Here is a 12,366-nt window from a genome sequence, read left to right on the forward strand (position 1 = left end):
TCGCGGGTGGCGTGTCCCGAGTGGCGGAGTGTCGCGGGCGGTTGCCGTGTCGCGGGCGGCGGGCGGCGTGTTCCGAGTGGCAGAGTGTCGCGGGCGGCGTCGTGTCGCGGGTGGCGTGTCCCGGGTGGCGGAGTGTCGCGGGTGGCGTGTCCCGAGTGGCGGAGTGTCGCGGGCGGCTGCCGTGTCGCGGGCGGCGGGCGGCGTGTTCCGAGTGGCGGAGTGTCGCGGGCGGCTGCCGTGTCGCGGGCGGCGGGCGGCGTGTTCCGAGTGGCGGAGTGTCGCGGGCGGCGTCGTGTCGCGGGTGGCGTGTCCCGGGTGGCGGAGTGTCGCGGGTGGCGTGTCCCGGGTGGCGGAGTGTCGCGGGCGGCGTGTCATGGGTGGCGGCACCGGGGCTGGCACCCCGCGAGGTGTGGGGCAGAACGCGTCACTGCCCGCCCCTGAGCGCCAGCTGCGTGAGTGACACGCGTCACTGCCGAGGCACCGACCGCCCCGGTGGGGCCGCGATAAGCCGGATGCCGGAGGAAGCCCGCGGGAGGCCTCCTGCCCCGTGTCGCAGCCCTGTGGGTCACAGCGGTGCGAGGAAGGCTGCGCCGCTCACGGGCTTGAGACACTGCCGTCACCTGCCCTGCCTCAGGCCCGGGGCCTGCGTGGGCGCTTGGAGTTATGGACTGGCTGGCAGCCTGAAACTCGTCCCGACTCGTGTCCCGCCGTGACCCGGGCACAGGCTCACTAAAAGAGCTTGGGTCAGAGTGCTGAGCACCGAGCTGCCTGCGAGCTTTGGCTTGCCTGGCGCTGGGTGGAAGCAGCTCACAAGCCTCTCGGGTGGATCTCTCAAGGGGATGCTTCTGCATCAGCCCACCCTGAGCTCAGTTGATGTTTTGAAGGTGCGTGGCAGTGAAAGGCAGAACTGTGCTCCTTCCAAACGGCAGCAGGGCAAAAGGAGCCATGTGCAGACACCCTGCCGCTGCTCCCGCCGCTGCTCCGGGCTGGGCTTAACCGGTACACGGCACCACGAGCAGCTTCGAGGAGCCGAGACAGCCAAGCGACTCCTCGTAGCCAAAGTCTAGGACAGATGGGAGAGAGGTGGCTGTGAGGATATCGCAACAGGGAGATGGTGACAAATGTTCACACACAAGTGTGACGAGGAAGCTGGAACTGTTTAATTCAAGTTCGTGTTGCAAAACATCAGCGGGCCGGGCCAGCGCTGCCCGCAGTGAGCCGCAGGCTGCATGCTGGCTGTAGCGGTTGTAGCTCCGGCACATCACCTCCCACTGTCTCAGACCTTGCTTTCCTCCCACAGTACCTTCCAGAAAAACCTGCTGCCACGGCAGAGAGGGACAGATAGTCACAGTGATAGCTTCGTTGCCATCTCAAAGTGCCAAGAGACGATAGAAAGCGTCCAGCCACTCACTTTGCACAGCAGCTTTAAGACTCAGAGCGTATGAACATGATGTTCACAGCATCAGCTTCCCCTCACCAGCCTCCTTCGTGAGGACACACAGGCTGCTCTCAGCAAAAGATGACTCCACAGATCACTGCAGCTGTGCCCCCTTCAGCTAATGTGTGAGCCTTCAGCGTTAGCATGCTTCTGTTGTCCTTGGTGCACCAGCTGGGGCTGTGAGAAGGCTTTTGCCGCAACTCTGCCACTTCACTGTTTCTTTACACAAATGTATGCAGAAAAAAAAGGGCAGAATCCAGAATTCTGTGTTTCCTTGTCAGTAGTCCAGGACCAGTAGCTCAGTAGGTGTGTTACTAATAATCTCATAGGTGCATTACTAATACAGTGATGAAACTCAGCTGAAGCCTGAGTCTGAGGCTGTTTTCGTCACAGGATGTTTCTGAGATAAGTAGGTTTGTGAAGTACTGTGGGATGCTCCTCTGGATTCTGCCAGGGGAAGACAAAGAACAGCAATAAAAAGCTTTTTCCTTCCACTATCCATGTAACAGAGATTTCCAAGCTCTCATTTTACTTCCTGATGTAACCTTCCCTGATTCTGCATAACATCATCTCAAACCACACTTAACAGGAGATAAGGATGAAGCCAGCCTAGTGGCTGTGAGCCTTGGGAAAGAGCCAGGCTGTGGCAGGAGGTTATCCTGCCCTGAAGCATATCAGCTCTGAACACCCTTGGGTGCCTCCCTGCTACATCTCATAAATATCCCTGTGTTAGCTGAGCTGCCAAGATCAAACCCCTGGAAATTAGGTAATGAGAAAGTGTGTCCGATGCAAGCACCTGAAAGCAGCTCTCTGCAGTCTTCTGTGCCCCTGAGCTGGTGAAGGTTGTCACTCAGGCTTGCCACTGGAGCTCTTCTGGCTGCTCTTGAGGGTCTTCCTTTTCTGAGAACAGAAACACAGATTGTGTGCTGATGTTCCCCAGAGCACCTAGAGTCACTGTGCCCTGGCCTGTGTAAACGTCCAGGCTTTGAGGTGTCTGCACAGCTGTCCAGTGCCATCCTGACTGCTGGGCTTCTGGAGGTGTTTGGCGTTGAGCAGTGCCTATAAGCCTGTGCTGGCTGGATCCAGAGCACAGGATGCTGCAGGTTCCCTCAGGGACAGCTTCCTTGTAGCTGCTTACTTCCAGCTCTGCACTGAGCTCTGTTCCACCACCCAGCTTTTCAGCCATGCTTTGAGAAGAGCCAGCAAAGCCCTCCACGAGGATGATGGTGGTCAGAGAAAGAGTGGAACACTGCTGTGGCTGAACTCCTGCTGGGTCTGAGCAGTCTCTGTGTGCTCAGGGTGAAGAGCTTCTACAAAATCCTGTCATCCCAGCAGGGTGCAAAGGCCTCCAGTTCGTGGCGCTCCCAGGTGAGTCCCTGGGGTCTGAGTGTGTCCTGTGGGCAGAGGGGCTTGCTTACTGCTGGCTTGTGCCAGCACAGGTGCCCAGTGCCCACCGTGCGGCTCTGCCTGGTGCCAGCCTGGCCCCTGCGGTTTGAGACCAAGAAAAATGAACCTCGGCCACTCTCAAACCTTCAGACACGAAGCTGCTTTTCTCTGCAGTGCTTTGCTCACAGGTTTGCAGCTCTCATCTTCCCTTGGCTGTGCCAGGTGACTGCACTGGCACCTGCCTCTGCACTTCTGAGACTCCCTGTTGTGCTGTCATGTCATGGATACATGAGTCACCCTGTGTGTGATCTGCTTAGCTGGGTGAGAGTCATGGCAGAGCTGTGTGCTGCAAGGCCATTAGTAATGCAGCTAACCCTTGCATAAGAGATTCCTCAGGGTCTGAATCCCTGAGAGATTGAGTAACCGTTTTCTTCTGCACCCCAAGCGACTGCAGCTGGATGAGTCACTGCTGTTATGACAGAGGGACTGCAATCCTTGTGCCTTTCCAGTCTGGTTTGGACAGAATTTTATTCTGTAGGACACCTTTGTTCGATCTGCTCTGTGTCCTCCTGTGTCACCAAAGGCCCTCTCACTGACTCCAGCTCACCCCCGGAGCTCGTGCTCTGCTCTGCAGGCAGCGCTGGTTTGGGCTATTGGTAAAGCATGTGGTGAGAAGTCTTTGCTTTGATCCCATCTCCTGGGAGGACAGCACTGAGTGGTTCAGCTCATCATCTATGGAGGCAGGAGAGAATCTGAAATCTTTTGGAAAGTATCAGAATAGCATTAAATAAACGCTTGTTTTCCCCAAGCAAACACAGAGCCCAGAGACCTACGGATGGATAGCTTGTGCAGATCTGCAGCAACGTCAGTGGACGAACCATGGAAGGCACTAGCAGCAGATGGCTGGCAGAAAGGGGGGAAAAGGTGGCCTTTGGTCAACCTGCTCTCTGCACCCAGCATGGGGTGCTCAGACAGTGCCCTCTGGGCACAGGATCTGCCCCAGCTGGAGCTGCTGCTGCTGGAGCAGCCATGGCCTACACTGCCTAGAGCTGCCGGTGACTGTCCCAGGAGAAGCCTTGCAGCCAGAGACACTGCTGGAGCTTGGCACCTTTCCCACCCCCTTGGGCAAGGGTTAGTGCAAAGCCAGGCTTTAACCCCTGTCCTGCCTGGCACTGCTGATGCAGGCTCGGGGTGGTGCTGCAGCACTGCAGGCTGCACAGGGCAGCAGGGGTTCTGTGGTTAAGGCCTGCCTGGGGAGTGGGGCTCAGCGAGCAGAGCCCCTGCAGCGCTGTCCAGGCATGCGTGGGGGGCTGCTGCTTTACTGCTGCAGTCTTCTCCTGGTTCTTCCTTGCCTGAGAGATTGTTTTTAGTACACCAGGATTTATTTCCCCTGTCTCTGTGACCCCATCTGTCCCATGAGAGCCAGCACTGAAGTCCAGCTGGACAGCTTCTAGTGGAACAGCAGTGGGAGGGGTGGTCAGGAATTTCTGGATCCGGTCCTGCTGGAGCAGTGAGGAGTTGTGTGGCTGTAGGTGAGCCACAGGACTGAGTCAAAATGCAGTGTGGGCAAACGAGCACCCGGCACCGGGGCAGGCTCCTGCTGCTTGTCTTTCCACAGCCTGGGTGAGTGCCTGACCCCACTTCTCTCTCACAGTAAGGAAAGCACTGCAGGAGCACCCTGGCCATGGGTGCTTTTAGCTAGCTGGAGATGTCTTTCCCCCTCCTTTTGCACTGTCCCCTTCAGTGGCACTGCTGCTCCTCAGGAGACAGTGAGACTTTTGTTTCATGTAAATCATGCAAATCCTCCTGAGGTAGCAGCTGACATTTCAGAGGCTGCATTTCTGCACCTGTGCCAGGGAGCATGTAGCACGGCACAGTTGCTTTTGTTGTCTTCTGTTCAAGAAGGACAAGCAGCTCCTTCCCCTCCTGTCTCCAGCGGAGGCTGCTGCTCTGCGAGGAAGGCGTCCACACGATCCGGGGATGCGTCAGATCAATCTCGTCCCACGTCTGCCGCTTGCTGCGCTGCAGGGTCGCTACTGCAGCGCCGGTGGCTGGGCGTGATTTAACATCTCACAGCAATCTTTTTCTCCCATTCACGGGCTCCGAAAAAATGAAGTCTAAAAATGAAACTCTGCATCTTAGGAAGCTCACAAACAAAACCCTCTCCACTGCGTTATCTTCACAAACGTTTGTTAGTTTAAAGCTGGCCAAGAGCTCCAGAAATACTTCTGAGATAACAGAAATGTGCGTCCAGAGCTGAGAGGAGCTCTGTGCAGAGGCCCCGAGCCGGCCCCGGGGGCGGCTGTGCCTTTGTGCTGCTTGCCCCGTGGCGTTGGGTGACTCACAGCGCTCGTCTCTAGGGAGATGCTTTTCCCATCCTACGTCAGTTAGAGGAAAAAGGACCCTGGGGGAGTCCAATAGCACAACAGCACCTACAGCCCCGTGGCTGAGCCCAGCCTGGCTGCTGCTCGAGAGCAGTTTGTCGAAGGCAGAGTGGGGCTGGTGAGGCTCAGAATTCACTGCAGCCACGCACCGGGGCAGAACCAGCCACGGGCCTGGCTGGGGAAGGGAAGGAAGGGGCAGGGCTGAGGCCTGAGCACTGGGTTATCAAGACACCTCTCAGAGCAGCTTCCTGCTGCAGAACACCTGCAGAGCACTGAGCCTCTAGTACCAACTCTGCACTCTGAGGCTGTCACCAGACTGGAGCTTCCATAGGAAACAGAAGCAGGGCACCATGCTAGGGCTGCGCTCCACAGGCGTTGCAGTGGCAGAAGCAGAGTGGTTCCCCCTGACAGAAGGAAGAGTTCAGTTCTGAATTTGCTCTCTGTGGGAGATCAGACTCAGAGTGGCTTCTAGTTTTTAACTGAAATCGTCACACAGTGCATGGGGTTGGAAGGGACCTTTAAAGGTCATCTTGTTCAACCCCTCTGCACTCAGCAGGAACACCTTCAACTAGAGCATCTTGCTCAGGGTACCACCAAGTTTGATCTTAAATGTGTCCAGGAATGGAGCCTCCACCACCTCTCTGGCCATCTTGTTCCAGTGTTTCACCACCCTCCCTGTGCAGAGCTCCCTCCTGGTGTCCAGCATCTCGTTGCCGTGCTGCAGCTTCAGGCCACTGCCCATCACTGCTGCCACATGCCCACGGAACAGCAGAGCTGTGTTTGTCACCCTGTGCTCGGGGCTCTTGCAGAACCAGCTGCAGTGCAGCTCTGATCGATGTTCTTTTTTCAAAGCTGTTTTTTCCCAACCATGCACTTGGTGTCCTTACAGCCCTCAGACAATTTCATGCCAGAGCCAGCAAAGCAGCGCAGAAAGGGACATGCTGCTGCCTAATGCGCAGGGCTGAGCAGTTCACACAGAGCAGAGGCCTCTGGGCTGGGAAAGAGTCCCTGCAAGTGCAAGCCTTTGGTAGAAGTGAGGGCTCTGTTCCTTTCCTGCTCAGATGGGTTCTATCTCACTGCCCTGAGGCTGACTACCAGGTCAGGATCTAATCCATGGTAGCTACTGAGCTGCACCTCCAACCAGTGAGGATGGACAGACAGATGTATTGCTCCCTGACATCTGGCCTGCCAGCTCTCCCTGGGGCCTGGCCTCTGCACGCTATCACAGCCACTTTGATGTCTTATTTTTAGAAGAGTTTTTGAGAGTTCAGAAGGGAAGTCTGATTGTAGCCAGATACCAGCTTCAGTGAAAAAATAACTTGCAAAAAATAACTTGCTGGTCAGTAAGAAGTGTGCTGGGCAGTGTCAATCTCCACTCACTTCTCTGTCTGCAGGGGCTGGAATTTAGTGCTTTACAGTCACGCAGCAGCTGGTGTGAAGCTTTGCTGAACTGAAGGGACATTATTTACCATCAGTGAAGCTGACACCATGACATGTTCTGTGCGGTGTGGCTGTGCTGTCACAGCTTGGCAACGGGAGCAGGAGGAATTAGGCTGCCTGGCTTGCAGTCTTGTCTTCATTGTAGAGGGGAGAATAATGAGGCTGTAATTACCCAGCCTGGAACTAAATGAACCCAACTGAAAATGCTGGATGATGAAAGGTGGCTCCTAACAGCTTCCCAAACTTAGCTTGTTTGGATACCATCACTGATGGCCACTGTCAACTCCTGGCTCTTGCTGAGCTGGATCCATTGCCAGGAGGCACAGCTCTGCTGTGCAGACCACGGGGGTGTCCCTTTCCAAAGTACTGCAGAACAAACAGTGGCAAACACACCACAGGCCTTGCCAAGTGTCCTCTTCACACAAGGTCAGCAACTGGCAAATTGGGCTGGAATTCATGTCCCACAAGCCCCCAAGTATTAACTTGTGGGGCAAACTCTTGTCAGGTGGTGCTTTTACTCCCGGTAGTGGTTTACTCCTGGTGAGCCATTGCCTTGCAGGGGGGGCACACACTCCTCCCTCCACACCAACATTTCAGTGTCCAGTTGATGAGGTTTCTCTCGTTTCTTGTCTCAAGGCTGTACCTCCCCTGGCCTCACCAGCAGCTAGAGCAGATAAGCAGCACCATGCCTAAAGCCGTGGGATGGCACAGGGCCAGCTCAGCTGTCACAGCTGCTCCATGAGGAGGCCTCTGCTTACACACAGCCCTTAACGAACCAGCATGGAGAGCAGGGAGTCATGCCAGGGTAGGCCTTAAGGAGTGTTTCTGGTGGAGCCTGAGGACTGCAGCCCTTTGGCTCACAACAGAATTGATAACCTGAGGTCGATCCCCTGCCACTGCAACGCAGGAGTGCTCCGTTCAGAGCCCGTTGAGCTGGGGCCACAAGTCCAGATCAGAGTGTTAGCCTGGCTGCTGCACACCTGCAGCACAGACCTCTGGCTGCCAAACACCAGGGGAGAATCATCCCTGCAGGCTGGATGGCTCTGGCATGTGTTACAGAGCTGGCAGGAGCGACTTCTCATTTGTTAGTGTGCCCCTTTGCTCTCCAAAGAGGGAGAAGCAGCACAACCACCAGCCCAGCCTGCCACTCGTGTTCTTCCAGCCACCCCCTCTGTCAGGAGCAAAGGGACAAAGGGAAGGAAGACCCCTGCGTGGACCCCAGAGACCTCCTGCTGCCCAGCCAGCAAGACCTGAGCAGTCATGAGCAACTTCAGCAATACCTCTCCTGCTGCACCTTCTCATCCCCACAACTGCGTTTAGCTCCTCCTGCGTACCTGACCCTTCTTAACGAGCAGCATTAGCCTCCTAAATTAGTACTTGCATACTCCCCCCAGCGCCCGACAGGTCCCTGCGCAGAGAGAGACGCCGCGGTCCCTCCTGGTCCCAGACAAGTGGGCTGCTTTCTGGGGAAGCATGTGCTGATCCTGTGGTGCTGGGTGCGTGACCCCTGTGGCTTACGCTGAGGAAGCTTCTGGATGCCCTCAGACCAACAAAGCCCTCAGCAGGCAGGGCTCACGCTCCGCTCCTGGCCTTTATGCCGCTGTCAGCTGCAGCGCTTCTCCCGTCAGCAGCAGGTAAAGTCCTTCTGATGCAGGGCGTGGAAGGGAGTTTGCAGGGGGCTTCGGGACCCTTTGGGTAGAACGTAGCACAGGTCAGTGCTGTCACTGACTGCCACCCTGGCTTGCCTCGGGAGTTGAGGCTTGCTTGTGTTCGTGGCAGCTGCAAAGAGGCAGCAGCTGAGTGAATTCTTTGGACTGCAGGACGTCGGCACGAAGGAGGGTTTGGAGGGAGCATGTCCACAATGTGCTCTCAGCAAAGGCTGACTTTGGAGACTATGAAAAAAACCCAACCACTTCCTTTCTTTTCCAAGCTGAAAACTTTCCCGGGGGGGGGGGGGGGGAAATAAAACAAAAAAAAACCAAAAAACCAACCAAACAAAAAAACCCAAACCACCTTTGGGCTGAGACTCCAAATTATCCTCCTAGGGCAAACCTTCTGGAGGTGGTTGGCTCCGAGGAGAGGAGAAGGTCCCTGCGGAGCCGCGGCTGGGAAGCGGGCAGGGACGAGCTTGTGGAGTGAAACTGCCCAGAAGCGAAGCACAGGCACTCACTTCGGAGTGAAAAGCTTTGTCATCGCCGCCCAGATTACTGCAGCTAAAAATAGCTACAGCTGAGAGCAAACAGCTGAGCTGTCCCTGTGCCCAGGGTCTCCCCGCCGCAGGCTCTACTCACCGACCCTGCCCGCTGCTAGGGGGACCCTGGAGGGGGTTCACTAATGAGTTCAGCCTCATTACAGCTTTGTCTTGTGTTTCACCTGTTGCTGAACCCTTCTGGATGAACAACTTCTATAAACAAATGTGGGTCTCAGCACAGGTGACGCAGACATCCCAACACCCACTCTGTTCCCTGATCCACAGCAACCCCTGCCCTGCATTTGGCAGCAAACAGCTGCCTTTACCTGTCACTCTCTCCTCTCCTCGTGGCTCTCCAAAGTGCAGGCTGCTGTGCAGTGGCCTCAGACATCTACACTTTCCTTAGGGAGCCAAGCAGGCTGCCGAAGGATGTTTGGGGGAGAGGGTTTTATTTCAAGTGTTTACTTTGGGGGAGGAAGTCTGGGGAAAAAAGTCAGGTTTCCATGCATATCTTATTCCATATTTCCTTGCAGTCGTGATGACATCAAGCAGCAGGGACTGCTCAATGCCTGGGCAAGGCAGTGGGAAGCTGCCCTTACGTGAGGAGGCTCTGCACTGCATCAGGGGCTGCAGCAGCACTGCTCCAGCCCCGGCAGCAGCTCCTGAGGGAAGCGAGACTTGGGCTGTGAAAACAGGTCAGAGACAGGTCAGGTCCTTCTGAAGTGACAGCTTTCCTCCTTGGGCTTCAGAGCTTCCTGGAGGGCCCTTAGTGCTGGTGGCTTCTCTTGCTGGAGCAAGCAGTGTAATCCAGCATCACAGCACCACTACAGGGGTGGGTTTCTTTAGGGTGTACCCTTGGGGATCTTCTCACCTCCTTTTGACACCTGCCCTACGAGATCGTTCTGTCTTTGTGCTTCCTCCAGCTACAGGCTGACGGTCAACCCACGGGACAGCTGCTTGCTCTCCCCTGGCCATACTGTTTAATCCTGTGCTGCACCAGAGCAAGAAGGCTACAGGGCATTGTAGGTCTGTCTTTCCCCAGGCTGTTGCTCTCTGCACCCTGCTCTGTGATGCAAAGCTGAAAAAGCAATCACTCCAACTCCCTGCAGACCCAGCTGCACAGTCAACAGCAGCAACCAAGAGAGCAGAGCCAAGCAGCAATGCCACCAGCACCAGTCTGAGAGCACGCAGGAGAGCGCAGCACAAAGCAAAGGGCAGAAACCCTCAGCACAGACCAGGCAGGCCACTGGAGCTGATCGTGGCTGGGGCAGGCAGCTCAAGGCTGCAGGACCCTCCACGCTGGGCAGCAACTGGAATGCTTCTCAGCATAGTCCACACCTCTGGGCCAGCAGTGTATGAAGCAACAGGACAAGAGCTGGTCAACCTGAGAATTAGCTACAAGTTTGAGTGGATTACCAGAGAAAAATGACAGCTTTCGGTTAAGAACAGGAAGGCTAAGGACAGGAAAGCCCTGCATTGCTGTCCTAATGGGCTGTGAGCTTGAGGAAACTTTTTGGCATCTCAAGAGTTTGGGGTTTTTTCCCCTCAAATTGCATTTTTCTACTTAAAAAGAGTTTTGTTGGAAAATGTTTGAGCAGTCCTTGTAGGGGACAGTAGTGGGTGAGGAGGTCACTGTAAAGATGCTGCACTGAAGTGCAGGAAAGGACAGACTCCTCGAGGGATGTTCTGAGGGGCTCGTTCCCAGGCCCAGACAGGACCAGGACAAGGCACATATTAGGCTCTCAGTGCACTTGCTGTGCTCATGGCTTCCCCAGGTGCTTTCTTACTGCGTTGCTCTATATTGCCTACGTGGCACAGGCTGGCACAGGCTGCCAAGGAAACTTTGTGTGGGTTGATGCTGTGGCACTTGCAACCTTAGCAGATTTGGCCTTCAAACCTCGCAGCCCAAGCATTAGTGTAAAGCTGTAGCTTCTGGATCACTTTCAGAGAGGGCCTGGAGTAAAGAAAGATCTGTAGCCTTGGCCAGGCTAGCAGAGCAGTGTCCCGCAGCACAGCCTGGCAGAGCCCCGCTCCCTCTGCTGCACCTCGTGAGGACAGGCAGCGCTCCCTGGTCAGTCCCTCACTGCTGCTTCTGGGTAAGTGGCAAGGCGTGACTCAAAAGCACTGGGGAGAGGGATTTCAGCCCAGGAATACATCTCAGGAAAGCAAATTGGCTCCCTGAGGCTGGTTTTGAAATAAACCTGAACTGAATCCAGAGGCAGAGCTCCACGAGGTCAGTTTGAGGATACACTGAGTGTGAGGATTTCTGCTCTGCTGAGGTTCGTTCCCCTTGCTCTATGCCTCAATATTGTCACCAGGGTGCTTCCTGCACTGCCTGCTGCTGTTGTTGGTGTTTTTATCTCTTCCTGCAAGCAGTGACAGGGGTGTGGGTATCTGTCACAGCAAACAGCATGTTTTCGGGTGGGCACAAACAGATTCTGGCTGGGGGTGGTGAAACCAGCAGAGGTAGAGGAGATTTGGCTGGATAGTTTATGCCAGGGCTAGAGGAGAGACTGGTGATCCTCACTGGCACCCGCAGCAAACTTCCATCTGTCATGGAAGAACTGCAGGATGGAAGAGATGCAGTTTGTGTGGTTGTCTGGGACAGTAGCTTGGGAGAGCCAAGTCCTCCTGGCTCACCCTGCTCACTTGGCTCGAGTGGGGACTGGATCTGGTCCCTGGCAAACACCTTTTGTACTCTTCAGTTGAGTTGTGTCATTTCCTCTCCTTATGAGTCTGAGGACCTGACTGTCCTTACAGCAGAGATAAAGAGAGTCTTTCACTCTCTTAGCAAACAATCAGCGCTGAGGATCTCTGTTCCAGCCTGGGTACTCAGGCGAGAGCAGGCAGCAGTACCAACACTTCTGTGTGCTCACACACCTTCCCCCCACGCTGGTAGAGCTGGGCAGGGGCATGGGCCAGGACAACTGGAGTCCTGGCACTACAACCACCTTGTTCCTTTGGCTTCCGCCACCCACTGCTGTCTTCAGTGCTAATGTGACAGCCCTCAGAGGCATGCTCCTGGAGCCAAGAGTAGCAAGAGCTTCCTCTTTTGCTGGAGCAGCCTTGAGCTTGCTGAGAGCTCCCAGTCTGTGTTTCGCATCAGGATGGGCACCAAGGCATGTGCTTGGTGTTAGGGCTTGCTTTGCCCTAAGCATCTGCTCCCATTAAAATCTGGGTGCTGTCACCAGCTCTGCATTTCACCCCCCAAGTAAGGCTGGCAGCCAGGGACAGATGAGCTGAAAGACACTTGGATTTCACCCCGTGGGAGTCAGTGGATCAACAGGTGCTCCAAAACGACACAAACTGTTTTTCCTCTTGGGAGGCACTTCCCCAGGACTACGTCTGGTAAAACAGCTCAGGCTGCACGGGGGGTGACGGTGCCTTTGGCCAGGTGTGCAGACAAGGATGGATGGAGGGATGCAGCTGTGCACGCGAGAGAAACCTGGGGGAGTGATGGGCAGCAGGAAGCATCCTGCAGCAAAACCACTGCACCCAGCGTCGCAAGGGAGACGTTCGGGCACATG

The 12,366-nt window shown here is 55.6% G+C and overlaps 2 long non-coding RNA genes across 3 annotated transcripts; both read left to right on the forward strand.

Annotated features, from left to right (window-relative positions):
* Positions 1-249: 249 nt before the first annotated feature.
* LOC135188396 (uncharacterized) lies at positions 250-3,583 on the forward strand. The gene is made up of 2 exons (XR_010307680.1): positions 250-2,806; positions 3,270-3,583. It is a non-coding gene; the product is annotated as an uncharacterized LOC135188396 (long non-coding RNA).
* Positions 3,584-8,648: 5,065 nt separating this feature from the next.
* On the forward strand, positions 8,649-12,269 carry LOC135188431 (uncharacterized). Of its 2 annotated transcripts, XR_010307693.1 has the most exons (3): positions 8,649-9,064; positions 9,373-9,534; positions 9,763-12,269. It is a non-coding gene; the product is annotated as an uncharacterized LOC135188431 (long non-coding RNA). The 2 variants fall into 2 exon arrangements; XR_010307692.1 differs by having other exon boundaries at positions 8,649-9,534.
* The last annotated feature ends 97 nt before the right edge of the window (positions 12,270-12,366 follow it).

The sequence above is a fragment of the Pogoniulus pusillus genome, chromosome 29, assembly GCF_015220805.1.
Source record: "Pogoniulus pusillus isolate bPogPus1 chromosome 29, bPogPus1.pri, whole genome shotgun sequence".
NCBI lineage: Eukaryota > Metazoa > Chordata > Aves > Piciformes > Lybiidae > Pogoniulus > Pogoniulus pusillus.